Source organism: Elephantulus edwardii, unplaced genomic scaffold, assembly GCF_000299155.1.
Source record: "Elephantulus edwardii isolate Elephantulus edwardi_28Jun2011 unplaced genomic scaffold, EleEdw1.0 scaffold00204, whole genome shotgun sequence".
NCBI lineage: Eukaryota > Metazoa > Chordata > Mammalia > Macroscelidea > Macroscelididae > Elephantulus > Elephantulus edwardii.
The window spans coordinates 4,550,148-4,562,723 of record NW_006399954.1 but is presented as its reverse complement, the minus strand read 5'-3'; positions in this window follow the sequence as shown (position 1 = coordinate 4,562,723).

The window sequence follows — 12,576 nt, the reverse complement described above, 5'->3', positions numbered from 1 at the left end:
AATATGTAAGTTTTCATTAAAATACAAAAACCATTTTTCTATGTATCACTTTTCAGGGCTAGAATTAAGATATACATGATTTTTTTTAAATAAATATTTAAATCCCAAACGTGTCATTATTACTGGCTAATTTGTATATTATACTAATATTATTTTCTACTATGTTATACTGGCTAATTAGGATATTTTCCTTTCTTTTACTAACCCTCCAATTTTCCTAGCATTATGGGCTCTCAGAGGGCTGGGTCCTCCTGAAAACAAGCCCAGAGTAAATGAGATTAAGTTTCACTATCTCTATCTCTAAAGAGTGTTCTGGTTGTACTTCAAGACATAGTAGTTTGTTTGTTTTGCAGTCCAAGGAATATTCAATACTCATTTCTAAAACCACAGTTCAAAGGTATTGATTTTTTGTCATCCTTTTTCACTTCTCAACTTTCAGATTCGTGGGAAGCAATGGAAAACACCCTAGTTCGATTCAGGTGCACCTTATACCTCACTTGACGACTTTTCCCCTCCTTAGCACTCGACATAGGCCTTGACAGCAGATTTCCCCATATAATTTAAGAATTGATTAGCGAAAGGGAGGAAGACCTGCAAGGAGATAGATGGACATAGTGACTACTACAATTGACTAGAACAGGACAGAGATCAGGACCATGGCACAGTTTAGGGCAAGGTGCACATCTGCTGTTCATAGGCTCACTGTGAGTCATGTGGCACTTAAAATCACAATAGTGAATGATTTATCAAGATCAGCTTCTCAACAATTGTCATATTCCTTTTCATGTGTATATATTGTCTTATTAAACCCCAGAAAATTTAGTAAATTTGATAATATGCAAAATAATTCTCATAAATATTCCAGGTTCCATGCTGTGACCTGTGGCCCTCCCAACAATGCTAGAACATACCGGAAAAGTCCTTCCTAAAGATAATCCAAAAGGAGAGAGTGCATCTGGAGTGCCCTTTGGAGGCAAGAATGATGAGGCTTCACCCCACATCCTTTGAGCATGTTGCTAGGAGTGACTATTCCTTGAAAGGGGGCATGGTACTGGAAAGGGTGGAGGGTCTGCAAAGGACAGGAAGACTCTTGACCAGGTAACTGGACCCAGTGGGCACTTGTGGGTCAGGAAGTGTAAGAATGGCACAGGACAGAACAGGGTTCAGATCTTTTGTTCAAAGGATTGCTATGAGTCATACTCATCTCAACGATACCTAACAACAACAACAATAATGTCTCATAATTGTAATTTCTCACATTGTACCTCAAAAAAAGTACAACCATTGATGATATATTGGTGGGGCTTTTGGGGGGGGGCATTGTTCAACCTTTTCTAAAATTTTCTTAGCCTTTTTTAAATGTACAGAAAGAGTTAAGATTTTTTTTTCTAAATAAAGGTGCATAGCATGCCTTTCCATCCCCTCTCAATGTGCAGTCAATCTGCCAAGTTTTCAGAAGTGGCTGAGATTTTAAAGAACATCTGTAATCTGCAGTCATTGATGGTAAAGTAGATTGCCAAACTAGCACCATAACTGTCAACCAAAATCAGAAAAATAATTTCACTGTGCCAAACAGATGTGTTTCCTGGATTATTGATATAGCCACTCAAGAGTACTAGAGAAATATAAAGCATCATTCTATTTACAAAATGAGATTGACTAAGTCCTTGAAAGTGAGCAAAGCAGACAGGTACTTACGGCAAGTGAGATATGGTCAACTCAGTAGAAGTTATGTGTCAGGGTTGCCTGACCTCTCCAGTCAACAGTAGAATCTCAGTGTACCCATTTCCATCCCACTCCTCACCTCCACTGTCATGCCAGCTCTGTGATTTGCTCTCAATATAAAACAGTTCTTAGCAGCCACTGGGCAGAATTCAGTAGACTTAACAATGTGTTCTTATCCCTCAGCCCACAAGCCTCAAATACTCAAACTTCCCTACATACCTGAATGACTCTGTTTAGTCCACTACCTTGGAGAATAATTGAATGTGCTTATTTCAAGCAGATGGTCCCCAGTTGTTCTCTCCAGAGCAATGAGTTAAATATATTTCATGGCAAGAGATTTTGCGAGAAGGCTCAGTGGCTTTAAATGTTCTGCTACTTCTCTGCCATAAATTGAACTGTGAATAATGTGAACTGTGTGTTGAGCACAAACACTGTGATGTGCCAGGCACTTCACATTTATTTTCTCTAATTCACAGAGGAAGCTGTCCAATGTAAGGATATCTTTTCAAATCCCCATTTCATTGCTGAAGAAATCAATGTGCAGATGTAATCAATGTTCATAGACTATCCAAGGTCTTAGGCCTCTCTTAATTTGTTGACCTGGGATTTGATATTGACTCTAATGCCACAGTGTCTTTCTACTGAATCCTGTTCTTTTCTGTTTTATTGAAATATTGATGAAAATATAATTTTCACTGGGATATTTGTCTCTGTCCAAAGTACTTCCAACTATTATGGAATGAAAGTCATTTTCTTTATAGAAGCAAGGACAGAGCTGTGTGCTATCAGAAATCAGTAGGGCACTTGAGCGGAGGGGAAACCCAGCACCAATTCTTGAGTGAGTACATTATGTATGCCTCACCTTTGTCCTTTGCAAGGTCTTCCAGATATTCTGAGTAATGGTTTGTGAATTCTGACAGCTCCAACCTGAACGTAAGTCCAAGGAACCAGCACCCAGGAGAGTCAAAGTCTAGAAACTTAGTCCTCTATCTTTTTATAAAAGTGACTAATCCTCACAGGCTTCTTAGAAACTGCATGAAAGTTAATTTATTAAAAACCCAGAAATATTTTATAAGCAGACGTTCATGTGAAAATGTTGCATATTGTTCCCAGTAGAAACATGGGTTAAAGTTAAAGGCTACCTGACAAATTAATTCCCTCCAAAGATCTGTTGCTGTTCCTGTTTAATTTATGTCAACTGCTACTTCCTGGAAATGGCTCAGCATTTTGAGACTGTTTTAGGGAAAAGTGACAGTGAATTTGGAGAAGGCTTAGAAAGGCCTGGTAGCATCTTTGCATGAAGAGTTGTTCCAATGACTGTATCTTTCTTGGCTAGGGAAGAGGAAATTGGAACTTGAATGTGCTAAAATAATTTTTGGAGAGTGTGGAGTATAGCACGTGATGAAACTTTCCCAGCAAAATTTCCTTATGTGTCTAGATCATGATTTACACTCCAAGTTCATATGTCCTGATGGAACCTTCCCACCATTCTCTACAAATGGGAGCAATGCAGGTTCTTTCCTATGTTGCGTCTTAGAGATTATTACCATTTGGGAGCTTTGACAGGGACGGTCTCTAGACACCTGGCAATAATTTAAACACATGACCCCCTGTGCTAGATTCTTATTTCTTACCTGTTAATTGAATTGACTGAATTAGTTGAAATTTAAAGCTGTCCTCAATCCCAAGATTCAAGGATTCTACATTTCCTCAGTTATCTCTACAAATAGTCCAATGAGATTGAATATATTGTCCAAGTGGTGCAGCCATTATATTCACCTTTTCCTAAATTGTTTGACCATCATGAAAGTGAACTCAATTTCCCTGAAGCAGAACGTTTTCCTTTCCTTTCCCTCTCATCCTAGATAGCCATTATGATCATAGTTTTGGATGTTTACTTATTTCATATAAATGGAGGAATACAATATTTGTCCTTTCGTGACTTATTTCATTCGACTTGATGTTTTCACTGTTCATCCATGTTGTAACCAGTATCACGACTTCATTTGTCTGCATTGCTATCCCAAAGGCATGTGGTTCAAATCCCTCAGCTCCCCCACGGGAGAAGGACCAGCAATTTCGTCCTATGCGTTTTACTGCCTCTGAAGGCCTGCTGAAGGGTCTGCGCTGGATAAATTCTGACTTGGTACCACAGAACAAAGACATATACTTAAATTTATTTTAACTGTGTCTGTACATTCTTTAATTGATGGACATTTTATGTTTATCTCCCCTGGATATATACCTGGAATTAGGAATGCCAGTCATATGACAGTTCTATGTTTGACTTTTTGAAGAATTAGCAAACTGCTTTCAACACAACCTATACCACTAGTAATTAATAAAGACTATAATTTTTTCCACAACATTCTCATCACATTTTTTTACTTTTATTTACTATTTTTAGGGTTTATTTTGGTTTTTAAAAATTTTATTTTATTAATTTAAATTAACATTTACAGAGATTTTGGATTTACATTCATTCATTGTTGCACATTTCTCCCTGCCTACCCCTCCTCCACCAGTTCTCTCCTTTCTTTGAAAAGTAAAAGAAAAATTCTTTCATTGGTATCCAATCCCCTCCATAACCTCCCTGCCCCACCAACGGCCCAGAGTACACTCCACTATGCAACCTGAATTCTGGACTCTTGTGATAACCATAATACCCAATCATATATCACTTTTAAATTGTTCTCTCCCTCATCTGTTTCAATGAAGTATACATAATTTATACAGTTTTTCTCAGTCTTACCCCAACCCTGATTTCAGTCCCATTCTACAACAGTGGCACCATGCAGTATTTGTCCTTTTGTGACTGCGATATTTCACTTAGCATAATGTCCTCCAGGGTCACCCATTTTGAATAATATTGCATGAATTCCTTGTTTTTCAGTGCAGCGTAGTATACCATTGTGTGAATATACCACAGCTTCTCTAGCCATTCGTTTGTTGATGGGCACTTAGGATGTTTCCAATTCCTTGCTACTGTGAACATAGGCCACAATAAACATGAGTGTGCATATGTCTGCTTGGATGTCAGTTATGGTCTCTTTAGGGTATATTCCCAGAAGTGGAATTGCTGGGTCAAATGGTATCTGTATTTGCAACTTTTTGAGAAAGCGCCACACCACTTTCCACAGTGGTTGCACCATTTTACACTTCCACCAACAATGAATAAGGATTCCATTTTCTCCACAACCTCGCCACCATTTGTTGCTTGCTGTTCTGTTAAATTTTGCTATTCTTACCAGGGTGAGATGATAGCTCATAATTGTTTTGATTTACATCTCTCATAGAGCTAGGAATTTTGAACATTTCTTCAATGTGCTTGTTGTCCATCTGAATGTTTTCTTTGGTGAAGTGTCTGTTCATATCCTGTGCCCATTTTTCAACTGGGTTATTTACCTTTATCTTGTTGTGCTGCTCAAGTAAGTATTTTATAAATTCTCGATATAAGTCCCTTATCTAACATGTCATTACCAAATACTTTTTCCAAGTCTGTGGCTTCCCTTTTTACCCTGTTGGAGAAGTTTTTGGATGTGCGTAGGGATCTGATTCTTAGAAGGTCCCATTTATCTATTTTATCTTCTCCTGGTTGGAGATTTTTCAGAACTTGGAAGACGGTTTGTTTTGTGGATTAGGACTACTAGAGTTCTTCCCAGCTTTTCTATAGTCCTTGGTTTTAGTCCTACGTCAATGATCCACCTTGAGTTGGTTTTGTATATGGAGTGAGGTGTGGATCTTGCTTGAGTCTTCTGCAGATAGTTTTCGAATTTTGCCAACACCATTTGTTTCCCCACTTAACTGATTTAATCTGCTTGTCAAAAATCAGTTGACCATAGGTAGATGGACTGATTTCCAGGTTTTCAATTTTATTCCATTGATCTCTGTGTTTGTTATTGTACTAGTACCATGCTATCTTACCCCAAAGGCACTGTAGTAGGATTTGAAATCAGGGAGTGAGATGCCTCCTTCCTTTTTCCCATTTTTAAGGAGTGCTTTGCTTATTTGGGGCTTCTTTCAATTCCTAGTGAACCTGGAGATTACCTTTTCTATCTTGTTGAAGAATGGGATTGGTATTTGTACTGGGATTGAATTGAACATGTAAATTGACTTTGGTAATATTGCCATTTTTACAAGGTCTCTCTTTTTTTGTAGTAATGTTTTGTAATTTCCTTTGAATGGATCCTTTGTGCTTCTGGTTAAACTTATACCCAAGTATTTAATCTTGTGAAGGGTAATGTTTTTCTTAGCTCTGGCTCTGTATTCTCTTTGTCACTGTGGAGAAATCCAATTGATTTTTTTATGTTTATTTTGTATCTTGCTACTTACTGAATTGGTTGGTGAACTATGTCCAACAGTTTTCTTGCTCAGTTTAGGGTTTTCTAGGTATATCATCTGCATAGAGAGATAATTTTACCTCCACTTTGCAAATTTGGATACCTCTTATTTCCTTCTCTTGTGTTACTGCTATCTCTTAGACTACCAATATAGTATTGAATAAGAGAGGAGATAGTGTGCATCATTGCCTAGTTCCCGTTCTTAAAGGGAATGCCTTTAACCTCTCTCTATTGAGAACAATGTTGGCTCCTGGGTTTGCATAAATACTTTTTACTTTGTTGAAGAAATTCCCCTCTAATCCTATTTTGTTGAGTGTTTTTATCACGAAAGGGTGATGGATTTTGTCAAAGGCCTTTTCTGCATCAATTGATAGGATCATGTGGTTATTGTTCTTTGCTTTGTTAATGTGATGAATTACATTAATTGTTTTCCTTATGTTGAACCATCCTTGCATACCTGTTATAAATCCCACTTGCTCATGGTGAATTATTTCTTTGATGTATATTTGAATTCTATTGGCCAGTATTTTATTTAGGATTTTTGCATCTATGTTCATAAAAGATATTTGCCTATAGTTTTCTATTTTGGTGGTGTTCTTTCCTGGCATAGGTATAAAGGATATATTATGCACAATCTACCTATATTAACACAAACTGATATTGAACATGTAAACAGACCCATTACAAAAGAAGAAATTGAAAAGGTAATTCAACAGCTTCCAAACAAAACAAAACAAAAGAAAAAAGCCCTGGACCAGATGGTTTTACAAGTGAATTTAATCAAACATTCAGAGAAGAACTGTCACCAATTTTACATAAACTATTTCAGGAAATAGAGAAAGGTGGAATTCTCCCAGATTAATTTTATTTACTATTTTTTTAAAATAACAAAACAAACATTATTTGTAAAGAGGTCGACAAATTCTGATGAGCAGTCACTTGATACACATCTGAGATCTGGATAATGAATAAGGATTATGGGAAAGAATAAATGACTTTGAATTATGGGTTGGAAAAGAGTACTGAAAATCCCATTTGGTACTAAGATAGCAAAACAATTATCTTGGAAAAAGTGAGGTCCAGGTGTTTCTTGGAGGCACGGTTGGTAAAACCTCCTCTACATATTTTGGGCATGTTGTTAGTAGAGGTTATACCTACGGAAAGAATGTCATGCTTGGAATGGTTGAGGATCAACAAAAGAGATGAAGATTCTCAGCAAGCTGTATTGACACAATGATTGCAATAATGGGCAAGTGTGTTAGAGATGATGAGATTGCACAGTATATGACAAGGTTCAGATGTTTTGTTCATAGGGTTACTATGTGCCATATTTGACACTATGGCATCTAAAAACAATAATAACTATTACAGAAAATCATCATAAAAGGGTCGATCCATAAACCACATGGATTAACACAGTGGTTGCAACAATTAACTCAAACACAGTAGCAATTGTGAGAATGGTACAAGGCTAGCCAGTGCTTTGTTTTGCTGTGTATTGCATCACCGTGAGTAAGCACTGACTTGATAACACTTTTCAGTAACCGTGGTTAATGAGGAGTCTTACTGGATTAAGGATTAAATGCTTATTGTTCATTGGTTAAGTTAGGGTCAGTGCTTTGAACCCACTAAGGACTGCATGGGAGAAAAGACCTAGGCATTTGTTTCTTAAAAGGTTGAATCTTATCATTGTTGATGGACTTCTAAGCTGTTTCCATGATCTTACTATTGTGAATAATGCTGCTATAAACATCAGTGTACAAATCTCCATTTGTATCTTAATTCTGTTTTTCTTGTGGTATATTGCTAACTGCCAGCTGGATCACATGGAATCTCTATGTTCATATTTTTTGAGTACATTCCAAACTGATATCCAGAGTGGTTGTGCCACTTTACAACCCCACCAATAGAGTATGAAAATTTCAATCTCTCCACACCTTCTCCAAATTATTCTTGCTGTAGATTGAGAAACTGTGATACATTCATATGACGGAATAGTATGCAGCATTCAAGAGCAAAAGTTTTGGAAAAAAAAACCCCAACCTATATAATATGGGAGAAAGCATTATCCTGAGCGAACTAACTCAGACACATAAGAACAAATTATGTATAGGATCATTATTATAAAAATCGAAGAATAACCAGTGATATGTGTATGTACCTATAAAGAAGGAAAGGGAGGGAGCAGGGGGACTGAGGGTGGTGAGAAGGGAAAATCACTGGGTTGAAACAAATGTTTTATATCCTTATTACATATTTGGTTTGAAAATTTTCTGTCAGCTGTTAGACTGTAAGTTGTCTTTTTTTCACTTGTTGGATAGCTCTTTGATGAATTAAGGAAGTTTTGTGGCATAGTCTCGTAGTCTGTAGCATGTTGCAATGCTAACTGAAGGGCAAGGGCACATAAGATGGGCCTTCTCCTCATGATAAGGTTTGCAGCCACTAAAGCATGATGGAAAGCAACTGAGTACGGGAACCAACTCAGTGACAGGGAGTGAAATAAAACAAAGTATTTAATGCTAATGTTATATCATATATCTATTTTGGATATAATATAATGTTGTACCGTATATCTACTTTCATTGGTATTGTCATATCTGATAATACATCATTTTAAAATAGGCCCCCACAGACCAATATTTCCTTCTAAAACCTTTATGGTTTCAATGTTCAAATTTAGTCACTGGATTCAATTTGAATTCTTTTTTTTTGGTAGATGACATGAGGTGTGAATTTTGGTTCATTCACCATCACACAATTAATAAAATTTCCCAGTGTTGCTTTTTAAAAAGAGAGTTCTTAAAGAAAGGAGTTTTGCAGGCAGTTCAGATCCATGATTGGCTCTTAGGGAGAAATACAGGCAATATTCTCCCTTACAATTAAATACCCTCTGAGAAATCCACTGGTTACTCTTTTATAAATTGGCAGGACAGCACACAGTATTTATTGAAAACACAGTATTTATTGAAGATATTCTTCTCAGTAGAGTGCATCTCAGCATCATGGTAAAAAAAAATTGACTATTATAGTCGTTAGGTGCCATCCAATTGACTATGACTTATCATGACCCTATGAACTACAGATCAGAATCTTGCCTTATCTTGTGCTGATCCCATGATCTCTATCATGTGTAAACCCATTGTGGTAGTAACTATGTCCTTAAGAATCTTCTTCTTTCACTGACCCTCTTTGCTTACTAGCATGATGTCCCAAGGACTCCTGACAATATGCCAAAATAAGTGAGACAATATGCCAAAAATAAGTGAGACAAAATTTCACCATCCTTACCATTAAAGAGAGGGAATCTGGTGGCTTAGTGATAAAGAATTTGCACTGCCAATGCAAAAGAGTATGGTTCAAATTCACAGGAGAACAATGAGCCATCTCCTTCCATGCAATTTAATGTCTCTGAAAACTTACTGAGGGGTCAGCTATTAGTCTGACTACATAGTATATAACAGGAACAGTTTCTATAGAGAGCTCTGGTTGCAGTTCCTTCATAATGGATTTGTTTGCTCTTTTGACAATCTACATCATAGCCAATATTTTTCCCCAACATCATAATTCAAAGGCATCATTTCTGTCATCCTTTTTCATGGCCCAACTTACAAATGCACAGGACACTACTGAAAGGACCATGGCCTGAATAAGGTGTGCCTTAGTCTTTAAGCAGACGTTGTTGCTCTTTAGCACTTTGAAGAGTTCTTTGACAGATTTTTCCCAATGCAACATATCTTTTGCTTTCTTGACTGCTTCTAACATGGTTGTTTATTGTGAAATAATTGATAACTTCAATCTTTTTTTTCTACTGTAATGATGTTGCCTATTAGTCCAGTGGTGATGATTATGGTTTCCTTGAGGTTGAGATGCAACTTTTTGATATTCTGCAGTAAATACTTCAAGTTTCCTAATTTTTAGCAAACAAAATTTAGCCATTTGAATAACTCAGGTTGTTGATTAATCTTCCACTAATCCTACTGCAATATATTTTTCATATAGTCTAGGTTCTGAAGTGACTGGCTCAATATACAGATTGAACAAATATGGAGATAGGATATAACCCAGACTTTTAAACCATACAGTGTTTCCTTATTCTGTTCAGATAGTTGCTTCTTCTCCTATATATATAGATTTTGTGTGTGTATAACGAAGTGTTCTTGGATTCCCATTATTCTTAATGTTAGTCATAATTTGTTATGATCTACACAAACACCTTTGCATAATCAATAAAACACAAGTAAACACCTTTCTGCTATTCTCTACTTTTAGCCATCAGCAAAGATAGCCCTTGTGTCATGGCTTTTTCTGAATCTAGCTGGAATTACTGACTTGGTCTCATCTGGGGACTGATGATGAGTGAAGGTACCAGGCAGTCTAGAATGTAAGGAGAAGTCTGCACTCCTGGGTTTGTGGATAATGCCCATTTGGACCTCGCTATGGATGACTGGGGATGAGTTGACCGAAACCCAACCAGATGGAGAGAGATGACCTGTGTCTGTGAGCTCGTGTTGATTTCTGTAACCTGATGGCTTGCCCTGAACTGGAATTTGGTTATGGTCATAGATACTCATAGTTTCCTAACTAAATAGAAGCTTCTTAGCAAAAGGAACACACTTATTTCCTCAGAGTACTGCTTTAAGTTGTTTAACCCTTCCTTCTCGATTGTTTCTAATTTGTGCATTCCAACCACCAATTATCATTAATACAACTTTATTGCATGTTTGGTCAATTTCAGACTGCAAAATTTGATAAAAATCTTCAATTTCCTCCTCTTTGACTTGAGCAGTAGGAGTCTATGTTTGAATAATAGTTGTATTAACAAGTCTTCCTTGTATGCATAAGGATAATATCCCATCACTCACAGCATTACCCTTCAGAATATAACTTAAAACTGTCATTTTAATTATGAATGTAACACTATTGTTACTCTACTTTTCATTCCTGGGATAGTACATCATGTGATTGTCTGATTCAAAGTTGTCAAAGCCAGTCCATCTCATCCCACTAATGTCTAGAAAGTTGATGTTCATGCGTTCCATTTCATTTTTTACAACTTCTAGTTTTTCAACATTCATGCTTCATATAATCCATGTTTCAACTATTAAAGGATGTTTGCAGCTGTTTCTTCTCATTTTGATTTACTGCCAATCTAGGCTCTACCTCTAATACTTTATCTATTCATGTGCCTCTATTGTTCATAGGATTTTCAGAGGCCTATTATTTCAGAAATAGATGGTCAAGCCTTCTTCCTAGTTTGTCTTAATCTTGGAGCTGTGCCTATCTACCATGCATGTCCCCTCTGTCAGTTGAAACACTGGTGGCACAGCTTACAGCATCATGAAAACTCACAAGTACAGCAAACTGACAAATGAGCACTACGTTAATTACAGTGCTGGTAATCGAGCAGAATATAGATATCCAAGCTACAAAGTAATTATCAATATACAGAAAATTTTGCACTACAACAAATTGGCAAATACGTTTCTCAGTTTAGGAAGCTCCATACCCAAGTCTCTGGCAGTTCTGGAAGAAGGTCTTTGTCTCTGAGCTTCTGCTCTAGGACCATATTCCTGTGACTGCTGGGTGCTGGAGCATCCCAGTTGAGGCACATAGCTGACATAATAGGTTAATATCCAAAATGAATGTGATGTCTTAACAGGATCCTGTATGCTGGGACTCTAAACTTGATTCAAGGGTCAAATGCCTGAGGGCCTGTAGGAGACACAAGGTCAATGTCTTCATCTTACTTGGAACCACAACTGATACACTTCTTCAGGAGATTAGGAGCTGTATTGCACTGGGAAAGTCTTCAGTCAGGGACCTCTCCAAATTATCGAGGAACAATAATGTTAGTTTGAGGACAAAGGTGTGCCTGATTCCAGCCAGGGTCTTTTCAATCACCAGCTGTGCATCTGGGAACTGGACAATGAATAAGGATGACAGACACAAAATTAATTTCTTTGAGTTGCAATGGTGAGGGAGAGTACTAACTATCTCATAGACAGCCAAAAGAACAAATGTATGTCTTGGGGAAAGTGAAGCCAGGATATTCCTTGGAGGCAGGGATGGGAAGGATTTGTTTCACATACTTTGAACATGTTGCTAGCACAGGCTACATCATGGAGAAGGACATCATGCTTGGAAAGGCAGATCAACCATAAAGAATAGGAAGGCTGTCAACCAGGTGGATTAAAATAATTACTGCAGCAATGGGCTCTGGTCCTCTCAGAGATTGTGAGGATGGCTCAGGATAGGACAGGGTTCAGATCTGTTGTTCATAATATCCCTATGAATCATACTCAACTCAAGGACATGTAACAACAACAACAATATGTTCAGACAATCAGGGAAGATAGAAAGGAATGCCACCATTTTATCTGGGTAAGAGCCCTCCTCAGATGTAAGAGAATTTCCTTGGATTATGACCTGCATTACCTTTCTTGTTGTTGTTGTTGTTGTTGTTATGTGCCGTCGAGTAGCCTGTGACTCACAGCGACCCTATGTACAACAG